General features: G+C 36.6%; 1 protein-coding gene across 5 annotated transcripts in view; it reads left to right on the plus strand.

Moving 5' to 3' along the window:
- The window catches only part of CCSER1 (coiled-coil serine rich protein 1), a 1,366,600-nt gene that overhangs the window by 442,529 nt on the left and 911,877 nt on the right, over positions 1-12,194 (plus strand). The gene's annotated exons all lie outside the window — the stretch shown is intronic.

Genomic DNA, 12,194 nt, shown 5'->3' on the forward strand with positions numbered 1-12,194 from the left:
TTAAGTATTATTTAATAAATATACAAAATTATAATCCAGAAAATGGATGGAATTTATTTTTAAGTCAGGGACAACATAAAGCCATATACACCAGAGAGAGGCATTAAATTTTTTCCTAAATTTCTAAGACCATTTTAAGAACTGGAATAATATCTGTTTTTTTTCCTGGTGGTTTAGTTGCTAAGTCCTTTCCGACTCTTGCAAACCCATGGACTGAAGCCCGCCAGACTCCTCTGTCCATAGGATTTTCCAGTCATGAATTCTGGAGTAGGTTGCCATTTCCTTCTCTGGGGGATCTTCCTGATCCAAGGATCATACCTGGGTCTCTTGCACTGCAGGTAGATTCTTTACCAACTGAGCCACCAGGGAAGCCCCCATTTTCTTTCCTACTCTGTACTAAAACAACATAATGCTGATACATTAAAGATCCTTAATAAATACTTTTGAATTATGAATACCTATATATAATTAATAAATTACACGATAGCAAGACATCTTTTGTTGTCACTCAGTCATGTCTCTCTGCAACCCCATAGACTGCAGCACGCCCGGCTTCCCTGTCCTTCACCATCTCCTTCAGCTTGCTCAAGCTCATGTCTATTGAGTTGGTGATGCCATCCAACCATCTCATCCTCTGTCATCCCCCTCTCTTCCTGCCTTCAGTCTTTCCACATCAGGGTCTTTTCCAGTGAGTTGGCTCTTCCCATCAGGTGGCCAGAGTATGGGAGCTTCATCTTCAGCATCAGTCCTTCCAATGAGTATTCAAGGTTGATCTCCTTTAGGATGGACTGGTTGGATCTCCTTGCAGTCCAAGGGACTCTCAAGAGTGTTCTCCAACACCACGGTTCAAAAGCATCAATTCTTCAGTGCTCAGCCTTCTTTATGGTTCATCTTTTAGTAAAAAAGAATATCATAACAACAGTTTTAGGATATGGTATTAACCAAATTATTTTGTAAAAACTGCAGCTACATAAATAAAAGTATGATATTGTAATTTCTTGCCCTAATATAATAAACTTGTAATATTTGATGAATGCTTTTCTCTCTTCTTATGCAGAAATATACAGAGAGGAGATCAAAGTATTCAATGTTGTCAAATCTAGAACTTCAGATCTTTAATTGCACCATTTTCTTCCAAAGTGTTGTTTGTCTTCTATACTTAACTTTGCCTCTGTCCACAGCTCTGTGATTCATTAGTTTCTGCTTATTCCTTTCACTTCTGACCGTTCCTTTACTAAATTCCACCTGTGATTCAATGTAGCCATCAGTTTCTGTGAATTCCCAGCCATTTTGTTAACATGTGAAATTACATAATAGTCCTAAAAACCTGATCTGAACTTCAAATGTACTCTCAGTGCCACACAAGCCTTTTTTTCATCTAACAGTTTTCTTCTTTTCCCTTAGGGGACAATATAAATATTCTCTCTGCTCAGATTCTATGCTGATTATTTCCCTTCTCATTCTTAATCCTTATGTGTTTAGAATTTTTGGTTGTTGCTCTGCTTTCTCAGTTGATGAACAGTTAAGGAGGATATGTGATCCCTGTTTCTGTCCAGTCGCCTCCCTGAAAGTGTGCAAATGATTTGACTCTCTTCCTGGGGGTACCCTTTCCTGTAGGACCATAGATTTAAAACTCCCTCTACTGTGCTGTCAATTCCCATTCCTGCTTTGCTTTTCCTTATCTGCTCTTCATTTTCCATTGTTTCCTTGCTTTCTTTTTATCCTCGTAGACTAACGCCTTTTTGATTATTCTATACAATTGTTTTAATGACATCTTGGGAGAGATAAGTGATAAATGCTTTCATGTTTAATAGTTTTTAAAATTATACTTTATTATATAATGCTACAAAAATATTATCAGATGGATTTAAATAAGTTTTTGAGACAATGATACCCTATACTTACTGACACCCTAAGCAGTGTCTTTTACTTTGATAGAACTCTTTATGTATCATTTCATCTGATTCTCCTGATGAAACCTGAAACGACATTAATTTAGAAGATATAACATGAGCTAGACTTCTTACTTTTTACATAACTTAATATATGAAATTAAATACTCTCTTACAAATTGTGAATAAAATAAAAAAATATTTTGAAGACTTAGAATTAAGAGTTAATATATGCAGATTATTGCATTAGTTTTCAAGTTTTTTTCATACTAAACTACCACAAACCTAGTGGTTGAAAACAACACAAATTTATTATAGGTCAGAATTCCAACATAGGTCTCATTTAGCTAAACTGAGTGTCATCAGGTTCCCAGGTGGCTCAGTGGTAAAGAATCCACTAGCCAGTGCAAGAGATACAGGAGACACGGGTTCGATCCCTGGGTTAGGAAGATTTCCTGGAGGAGGAAATGGCAGCACACTCCAGTATTCTTGCCTGGAAAATCCCATGGACAGAGGAACCTGGTGGGCTACAGTTTCCGAGGTTGAAAAGAGTCAGACATGACTGAGCATGTGTGCACGCATGTGTGTGCGCGCGCACACACACACACACACACACACACACACACACGCACACAGTCACACAAGTTATCAGCAGGGCTGCTTTTTTTCCCAAGAACTCTGGGAAAAAAGCCATTCCTTGCCTATTCTGGCATCTAAAGGCCACCTAGCTTCTTTGGCTCGTGATCCCCCTTCCTCCATCTTCAAAGCCAGAAAAGGCAGATTGGGTCCTTATTATGTAACCTCACTCTGACCCTGTCTTTTGCCTCATTTCCCACATTTAAGAACTCGTGATTACATTGGATCTACCTAGAAAATTTAAGGTAGACTCCCATCTTGAGGTCAGCTCTAATTGGCATCTGCAACTCTATTTCCCTTTTGCCATGTAACATATTTGCAAAGTTTGGGTATTAGGTTATGAGCACCTTTGTGGAACCATTGTTCTTCCTACCACAAAACAACTAAGAAAATTCTTGACATAGACTATCAATAATTAACTCTATTAATATTTTTGAACAGCATATTTCTTAAATTATCATCCCACATGTATTATTTAGATTTCCATTAATTGTACTAATTCACAGGAACCCTGGAGACTGGTGAAACAGGCATTACTCAAGTTTTACAGTGTTTCATCTGATTTAAAGTATTGGTGTTAGTGATATGGCAATTGAAGCCATGCTCTCATCCATATACTTTTAAAAAAGTTGTAAATATTATGCTGCCTATGACTGTTCATTTGGTAAACAGATAACTGTTTAAATATTTTTTTTAATCAAGAAAATAACACCTTTACTAATTAAAATGGTTTATAGTTTTACAATATAAATCTAAAGAAAACATGATAATGCTTTTTCTCAATGTTAGGTCACAGAGAAGACTAAATTTTATACATGCAAATTTACAGTTTTACCATTGTTAAAAAAATCTTGTTTTTAATAATAAAGATATTAAAAAATATTTTTAAGGGCTTTGCTTGAATTTAATGCAGTCCTAGCAATTCTGCTAATATTCTTGCCATGAACACAGTCATTTAGAGCAATTCAGAGGAAACTACTAAGTGCTTCCTGATGAAACTTTTTTTTTTCCTTTGGGAGCAATTATTCTACAAAATGACAAAGTCGCAAGGGCAAAAACCTAGTTACCAACAGCATAAAATTACTTCTTTATTTTAGTGTTGAGATTCTTGATCTCATTAATAGCCTGAAATTGCATGACAAGCTTTTTCATTTAGACAATTAACATATTAATCTACTTTGTGTGGTATCCATCTGCTCATATATAACTTTCCAGAAAGACTATCCATACCTCCTTGCAACTCATGTCCCAAAGCTACTTTCAAAAGCAATATGTGATTACTAAATGATATAAAATACTAACACACTGTACCTGAGGGGGTAGTTATTGGCTTTCAGAAAAGGAAAATTGTAGGCAAATCTATTTGTAAATCTTTAAAACTCAGATATTGAGGGATAGTATTAGAGTAATTCATTTTCCAACTCAGTTCATCCTATAATTAAACTTTTTATATAATTTGGCAAATTAAGACTTTTGGTGGGGGAAATAGAAGGTAATTTCATTCATAGGGAACGAGGAACCTAAAAATAAATGAGTAAAGTCTAATATAGTCTTGGAAATGGATTTATTACACAAGTCATCTCTCTTCTTCCCTTTGTCAGTCTATAGCAAAAAATGCATGCTTAATAATAAGGGAAAATTAAAAGGAAGAAAAAGATGACAGCAATTTTAAAAAAATAATCATTTCTATGTAGTAAATAAAATCAGGTTAATTTGTGGCTCAGAATTCCCACTTATTGAAATGCAGAGGAGGCTGTTAAATCATTTTTCAAAACATGTAAAATATTTTCAAAATAAAATTATACATATATACACATAATTGTACCACTGAATATCATAAATTATATCACCTATGTCATTGTCAATAATGGATTATTTCTGAAGCTGAGCTGCCTCAAGTCAATTCCAGGTTCTCCTGCTTTCTGTGCAATCTCAGGAAAGTATTTAATCTTTCTGTACCTTGGTTTCCTCATGTGTATAATGTGAAGTGTTGTCAACCAGGGGAACACACCTAAGCCTTGGTTTGCAGTTTTAATTGCAGATAAAACAAATACTTAAGTATTCAGTAGCTGTATGCCTGACCTCAGCTACTCAGATTCTAGCTCCTCTGAGCAAAAAAAAAGCATTCACTCTAAATTATATCCTTAGTTTAAATATCTGATGAGACTGGTACTGCAGCCCAAGGCCTCAGGCATACAAAACAGTCTTATCTGACAGATATTCTAAGGACTCAGAACTCATCTCCCAGGAGCTAGCCGAGGGCCAGTCCTGAAGATATGCCTTTTTTGGGGATGTACAAATGTGAACAATGAAAACTTGCTGAGTTAACTAACACTTTATTTTACAAGGCCTTTGAATAAACATTCTGAACTCTTTATATTGCAAATTACATAAAAAATAGTTAACAGCAAAAGCACAGATAACTGGTACAAACTATTCATATTTTTGTTACTACATATAGCACATTTTAATCCCTATTAGTCAAAACTGTCCAAGTGTATTTTTTTCACTTCAGTATGCACTTGATTTTTAAAAAGAAACTTAAGATTTAAAACAAAAATATCTTGAACAAAATCCTTGGGGGAGAATGAGTCCTTATTAATTATGTCCTTTATTTACAAAGAATTTACTAGAAAGACCTTTTAATGTATACTTCTTCACTGGAAAAAATTCTCAAATACTTTAGAATTATTTTATAACCCACAGAACTCTTAATATCTTATAAAATAAATTGCATAATATTTTCATCCAAAAACATTAATTCAAACAGCTATAAAATGTGAAACAGAAGTGGGTTAATAAATACATAGTAGCATGAAAAATTTAATTTGTAATGCTGTATTTCATGTTTATAGTACCTCAGAATTACTCCTGTCCACTGTCATTAGAATATATGGATCAGTCAGCACTAATCCATAAAGAAGGTGGTTAAAAAAACACTTTACACACTTTAGTCATTAGCACAAGTAAAAAATAAATTGTAAATTTTTTTCAAGAAAAAAAAAAACTTTTAAAAGGCCAGTTCAGTTCTTCATTTTTGTTAAGAGCAAAAATATGGAAATGGAATGGTGAGATAATCACTGTGAGGCAATAAGGAAAGAAGACCTGGTCCAGATCTGCTTGGTTCAGTTCTACTTGTTCTCTGTTTCTGGATAGATCTATGAAAGGTGAGTCATAGTGTATTCACTGCATATTATGTTAGGAAGTACATTGCTGTGGGTTTTTAAAATAGACTTCCTAAATTTTATTTCAGCAATCAATAATTGTAAACATGAACAAATACCTGATACAACTGTAAATAAAAATGAATATACAGTGAAAACAGATTAACATTAACTTAAATAGTTCTACTTGATCCAAGTTTCATATCTTGTTAAGGAAAAATATATTCTGTGTGTATGTGTGTGTGGTTATAAATAGTGTCTAATATTTTGTCAAGAATTATTTTGGTTGAAATTCCTTTAGTGGAAATAATTTGGACTTTGATAACAGAAAATATGGTTCTTAATTCAGCCCTCTGCTCTCTGTGTGACCTTGATCAAAGTATTTTCATCAAAGTATTTTATGTCTCATTTTCCTCATCTGTAATCTGAGTTGAGTTTAGGTAAGGAAGTTCATCTTAGGTAGAGGAAGGCATACCCTGGCTTCGATCTAAATTGTGTTTTGTACCAGATTTTATTTATTTTTTATTCAGTACCAGATTTTAGAAATGCCTTCTCATGTTTGCCTTGCCTATCAAATGGGCAGCACAGGCCTGCCGAAAATACCTTAGCATGGGAACTAGTTGACCCTCTGCAAGAGATCTGCTTGTAGGTCTAGACAAAGTTAAGCAAAAAAGCAAAAAAGAAAAACAACTGTGAAACCTGGGTTTTTGGGTGGTAATTAATGCTACTTTGTGAAGTTTTGGTAGAAGTGGCAGGGATTGATGTATATTGTGGTACTTTGGGGTGGGTATTATCCAAAGGGGAATGGTTGATCAATTTCATAAGCTGAGTAGAGTAGATTTCCTTTTCTTTTTTTCTTTATATATGGGAATCCCAGAGATTCCCTTAAAACATTGAAGAAGGAAGAATTCTCTGAATCTGGAATTCTTTGTTAGTTGATTACACAATAGTTGGTAAAATATGTATTTCATGGGAATAAAACTACTACTTTATGTGGTTAGTATAAAAATCAAATTAGAAGTCACTATAAAAACACTTTATGAAACATTAAATACTAAGTAATGTTGAAATTATTTATCAGGTGGCTAATACCAGTGTATAATCAAACCCAGGTTCTAAAGAACTTTTCTGTCAACTGAGTCTGATGAACTTGTTCACTGACAGGAATTTCTTTCTTTCTGTTCTCTTAGCTGTGGACCACCTGATCCAAACTATAATTCAAACTTGGCAATACTGTGTGGGAGGCATGCATATTTAAAGAAACTCTTTGAGGTATTATTATGTTGATGATAATGTTCAGACATCAAAAGTGAAGTGGTAAATTGGTTCAATTATCTGGTTAATTAAGACTTGATAAAAATTATAAATTGTTTGCATATTCTATGAAAAATTGACTATTTTGACTATTACAAACTCACTGCTTTTAACTATTGAGAAATTACTTAGCTTGATATGCTATTCAGTAATCTTCTCAAGAATCAATATTGGTAGTTTTCAAGTACATTGTTTGTTTTCTGTGAGCTAAATTTATTTTTCATTGTAGTTAGTAGATTTTATTGCCCTTTATTAAATCTTAGAATAATCCTACCTAATGTACATCCTTCCACTCAGTGTTATTTATCCAGTTCATTTTATTACATTCTTCCAAATTTATTAGATTTACAAATATGCTCTTTGGACTGATGTATACTTCTATGAATTCTTATATATTTAAAAATTATTTTTATAGATATTAAAAAAGGCAAATAAAATTTCTGTCAAGTGTGTGGAAAATGTTAACTCTTAACTTACTGATGACTCTATTTTTAAATAACTTTTTGCAGAGAAATTTCCTGAGCATTGATTTCCAGTCAAGCTTGTCTCTATCTCAAAGATCACAATTCTCAAATGAGAATACCTTTTTAAAAATTGTGATATTGTAGCACATCTGCTTCTTTAATTTCAGCAAAATACAAGAGGTTAAAAAAAATCAACCATGGATGAAACTATTCAGAGAAAAAAATCACATTACTTTTTTTATTGTCAAAAGAGAGTCATAAATGTTAAATAAAAATGTTTCAGGAATCAAATGTAATTCATGTCCTCTTAAGAATATACAGCAACTTACTTTTGATTGGAACATATTTTTTCATCATTCAGTGCAGTTCAGTCACACGGTTGTGACTATTTGTGACCGTGTGGAATGCAGCACGACAGGCTTCCCTGTCCATCACTAATTCTCGGAGCTTGCTCAAACACATGTCCATCAAATTGGATATGCCATCCAACCATCTCATCCTCAGTTGTCCTCTTCTTCTCCCACCTTCAAACTTTCCCAGCATCACGGTCTGTTCTAAAGAGTCATTTCTTTGCATCAGGTGGCCAAAGTATCAGAGCTATAGCTGCAGTATCAGTCCTTTCAATGAATAGTCAGGACCGATTTCCTTTAGGATTGACTGGTTTGATCTCCTTGCAGTCCAAGGGACTCTCAAGAGTCTTCTGCAACACCACATTCAAAAGCATCTGTTCTTCGGTGCTCAGCCCTCTTTATGATACAACCCTCACATCCATAATGACTACTGGAAAAACCATAGCTTTGACTATACAGACCTTTGTCAGCAAAGTGATGTCTCTGCTTTTTAACATGCTGTATAGGTTTGTCAGAGCTTTTCTTCCAAGGACCAAGCGTCTTTTAATTTCATGGCTGCAGTCACCATCTGCAGTGATTTTGGAGCCCAAGAAAATAAAGTTTGTCACTGTTTCCATTGTTTCCCCATCTATTTGCCATGAAGTGATAGGACTGGATGCCATGATCTTAGTTTTTTAAATGTTGAGGTTGAATCCAGCTTTTTTACTCTCCTCTTTGAATTTCATCGAGAGGCTCTTTATTTCCTCTCTGCTTTCTATCATAAGGGTAGTATCATCTGCATATCTGGAGTTATTGATATTTCTCCTGGCATTCTTCATTCCAGTTTGTGCTTCATCCAGCCCAGCATTTTGCATCATGTACTCTTCATATGTTAAATTAATAGGGTGACAATATATAGCTTTGTCGTACTCTTTTCCCAATTTGGAACCAGTCCTTTGTTCCACGTTCATTTCTGACTGTTGCTTCTTGACCTGCATACAGATTTCTCAGGAGCAGGTAAGGTAGTCAGATATTCCCATCTCTTTCAGAATTTCCCACAGTTTGTTATGATCCACACAGTCAAAGGCTTTGGCATAGTCAATAAAGCAGAAGTAAATGTTTTTCTGGAATTCTCTTGCTTTTTTTTGTGATCCAGCAGAACTTGGCATTTGATCTCTGGTTTCTCTGCTTTTTCTAAATCCATCTTGAACATTTGGAAGTTCTCAGTTCATGAACTATTGAAGCCTAGCTTGGGGAGTTTTGAGCATTACTTTGCTTCCGTGTGAGATGTGTGCAATTGTGCGGTTGTTTGAACATTCTCTTGCATTGCCTTTCTTTGTGATTGGAATGAAAACTGATATTTTCTATTCCTGTGGCCATTGCTGAGTTTTCCAAATTTGTTGGCATATTAAGTGTAGCACTTTCAGAGCATCGTCTTTTAGTTCTTGAAATAGCTCAAGTGGAATTCGATCACCTCCATTAGCTTTGTATATAGGAATGCTTCCTAAGGGCCACTTGACTTCGCATTCCAGGATGTCTGGCTCTAGGTGAGTGATCACACCATCTTGGTTATCTGGGTCAATAAGATCTTTTTCATATAGTTCTCCTATGTATTCTTGCCACCTCTTGATATTTTCTGCTTCTGATATATCCATGGTGTTTCTGTCCTTCATTGTACCCAGCTTTGCATGAAATGTTCCCTTGGTATCTCTAATTTTCTTGAAGAGATCTCTAGTCTTTCCCATTTATTGTTTTCCTCTGTTTGCACTGATCACTTAGGAAGGCTTTCTTATCTCTCCTTGATTTTCTTTGAAAGTCTACTTCCAAAGGATACTCAGATGGATATATCTTTCCTTTTCTTCTTTGCTTTCACTTCTCTTATTTCCTCAGCTATTTGTAAGGCCTCATCAGGCAACCATTTTGCCTTTTTGCATTTCTTTTTCTTGGTGATGGTTTTGATATCTGCCTCCTGTACAATGTCACAAACTTTCATCCATAGTTCTTCAGGCACTCTGTCTATCAGATCTAGTCCCTTGAATCTATTTGTCACTTCCACTGTATAATCGTTAAGGGATTTGATTTAGGTCATGCCTGGATGGTCTAGTGGTTTTCTCTACTTTCTTCAATTTAAGTTTGAATTTCGAAATAAGGAGTTCATGATATGAGAGCCGTAGTCAGCTCCTGGTCTTGTTTTTGCTGACTGTATAGAGTTTCTCCATCTTCAGCTGAAAATAATATAATCAATCTGATTTCGGTATTGACCATTTGATGATGTCCAAGTGTAGAGTCATCTCTTGTATTGTTGGAAGCGGGTGTTTGTTATGACCAATGTGTTCTCTTGGAAAAGCTCTGTTAGCCTCTGGCCTGTTTCATTTTGTACTTCAAGGCCAAACTTGCTGTTTACTCCAGGTAGCTCTTGACTTCCTACTTTTACATTCCAGTCCCCTATGTTGAAAAGGACATCTTTTTTTGGTGTTAGTTCTTAAAGGTCTTGTAGGTCATCATAGAACTGTTCAACTCCAACTTCTTCAGCATTAGTGGTTGGGGCGTCAACTTGGATTACTGTGATATTGAATGGTTTGCCTTGGGAAGGAATAGCGATCATTCTGTCGTTTTGAGATTGCATCCAAGTACAGACTATTTTGTTGATGATGATGGCTACTGCATTTTCTGTGGGGTTCTTACCCACAGTAGTATATGTAGTGATCATCAGAATTAAATTTGCCCATTCCCACCTGTTTCAGTTCACTGATTCCTGAAATTTTTATGTTTACTCTTGCCATTTCCTGTTTGACCACTTCCAATTTGCGTTGATTCATGGACCTAACATTCCAGGTTCCTAAACAGTATTGCTCTTTACAGCATTGGACATTACTTCCATCACCAGACACATCTACAACTGGGCATTGTTTTCGCTTTGGCTCCATCTCTTCATTCTTTCTGGAGCGATTTTTCCACTCTTCCCCAGAAGCATATTGGGTGCCTACCAACCTGGAAATTTCATCTTTCATTGTTATTTCTTTTTGCCTTTTCATACTGTTTTTAGGGTTCTCAAGGCAAGAATACTGAAGTGGTTTGCCATTCCCTTATCCAGTGGACGTTTTGTTAGAACACTTCGCTATGACCCATTGGTCTTGGCTAGCCCTATGTGGCATCAGTCATAGTTTCATTGAGTCAGACAAGGCTGTGGGCCCTGTGATCAGTTTAGTTAGTTTTCGGTAGTTGTGGTTTTCATTCTGTCTTCCCTCTGATGGATAAGAATAAGAGGCTTGTGGAAGCTCTCTGATGGGAGGGACTGGCTGTAGTGAAATCTGTGTCTTGCTCTGTTGGGCAGGGCCATGTTCAGTAAATCTTTAATCCAGTTTATGTTGGATTGTGGCTATATTCCCTTCCTGTTGTTTGGCCTGAGGCCAAACTATGGTAGGGGTGATGGCAGTGATTACCTTCAAAAGGACTTCTGCAGGCCACTTTTGACCCATGTCTCTGCTGAAGACTCCTGCACACTCACAGGGAAGTCTGACTCAATCTCTTGTGGGATCACTGCTCCTGTCTCCTGGGTCCTGGTGCACACAAGTTTTTGTTTGTGCTCTCCAAGAATCTGTTTCCCCAGTAGTGTGAAAGTTCTGTAATCAAATCCCACTGGCCTCCAAAGTCAAATTCCCTGGGGGTTTCTCAGTCCATTAGATAGATCCCTAGGTTGGGAAATCTGTTGTGCATCCTAGAACTTTTGTAACAGTGGGAGAACTTCTTTGCTATAATTGGTCTCCAGTTTGTGGGTCATCTGCTCAGTGGCTCTATGGTGGGGCTAATGGCAACCTCTTCCAAGAGGACCTACACCACACACTGTGCCTCCCAGGTCTGTTGCAGCCAGAGCCCCTGTCTCTGTGGTAGGCCACTGCTGACCCATGCCTCTGCAGGGCATTAAAAGGCAGGTCTGGCTCGGTCTCTGTGGAGTCTGGGTCCTGGTGCACACAAGGTTTTGTTTGAGCCCTCTGAGTGTCTCTGGCAGATATGGGGTTTGACTCTAAACGTGATTTCTCCCCTCCTACCACCTTTTTTGGGCTTTTCCTTTGCCCTTGAATGTAGGTTATCTTTTTTTTTTTTAGTGGGATCCAACATTCTCCTGTTGATGGCTGTTCAGCAGTGAATTGCAGTTTTGAAGTTCTTTCAAAAGATGAGCACATGTCCTTCTACTCTGTCATCTTGGTACACTGGTAGGTGAGGCCAGAATATTGGAGTGGGTAGCCTTTCCCTTCTCCAGGGGATCTTCCCAACCCAAGGTTTGAACCCAAGTCTCCCACAATGCAGGCAGATTCTTTACCAGCTGAGCCACCAGGAAGCCCAAGAATTTTGGAGTGGATAGACTATCCCTTCTCTGGCGGATCTTCCTGATCC

This window comes from Odocoileus virginianus, chromosome 21 (genome assembly GCF_023699985.2).
Source record: "Odocoileus virginianus isolate 20LAN1187 ecotype Illinois chromosome 21, Ovbor_1.2, whole genome shotgun sequence".
Lineage (NCBI taxonomy): Eukaryota > Metazoa > Chordata > Mammalia > Artiodactyla > Cervidae > Odocoileus > Odocoileus virginianus.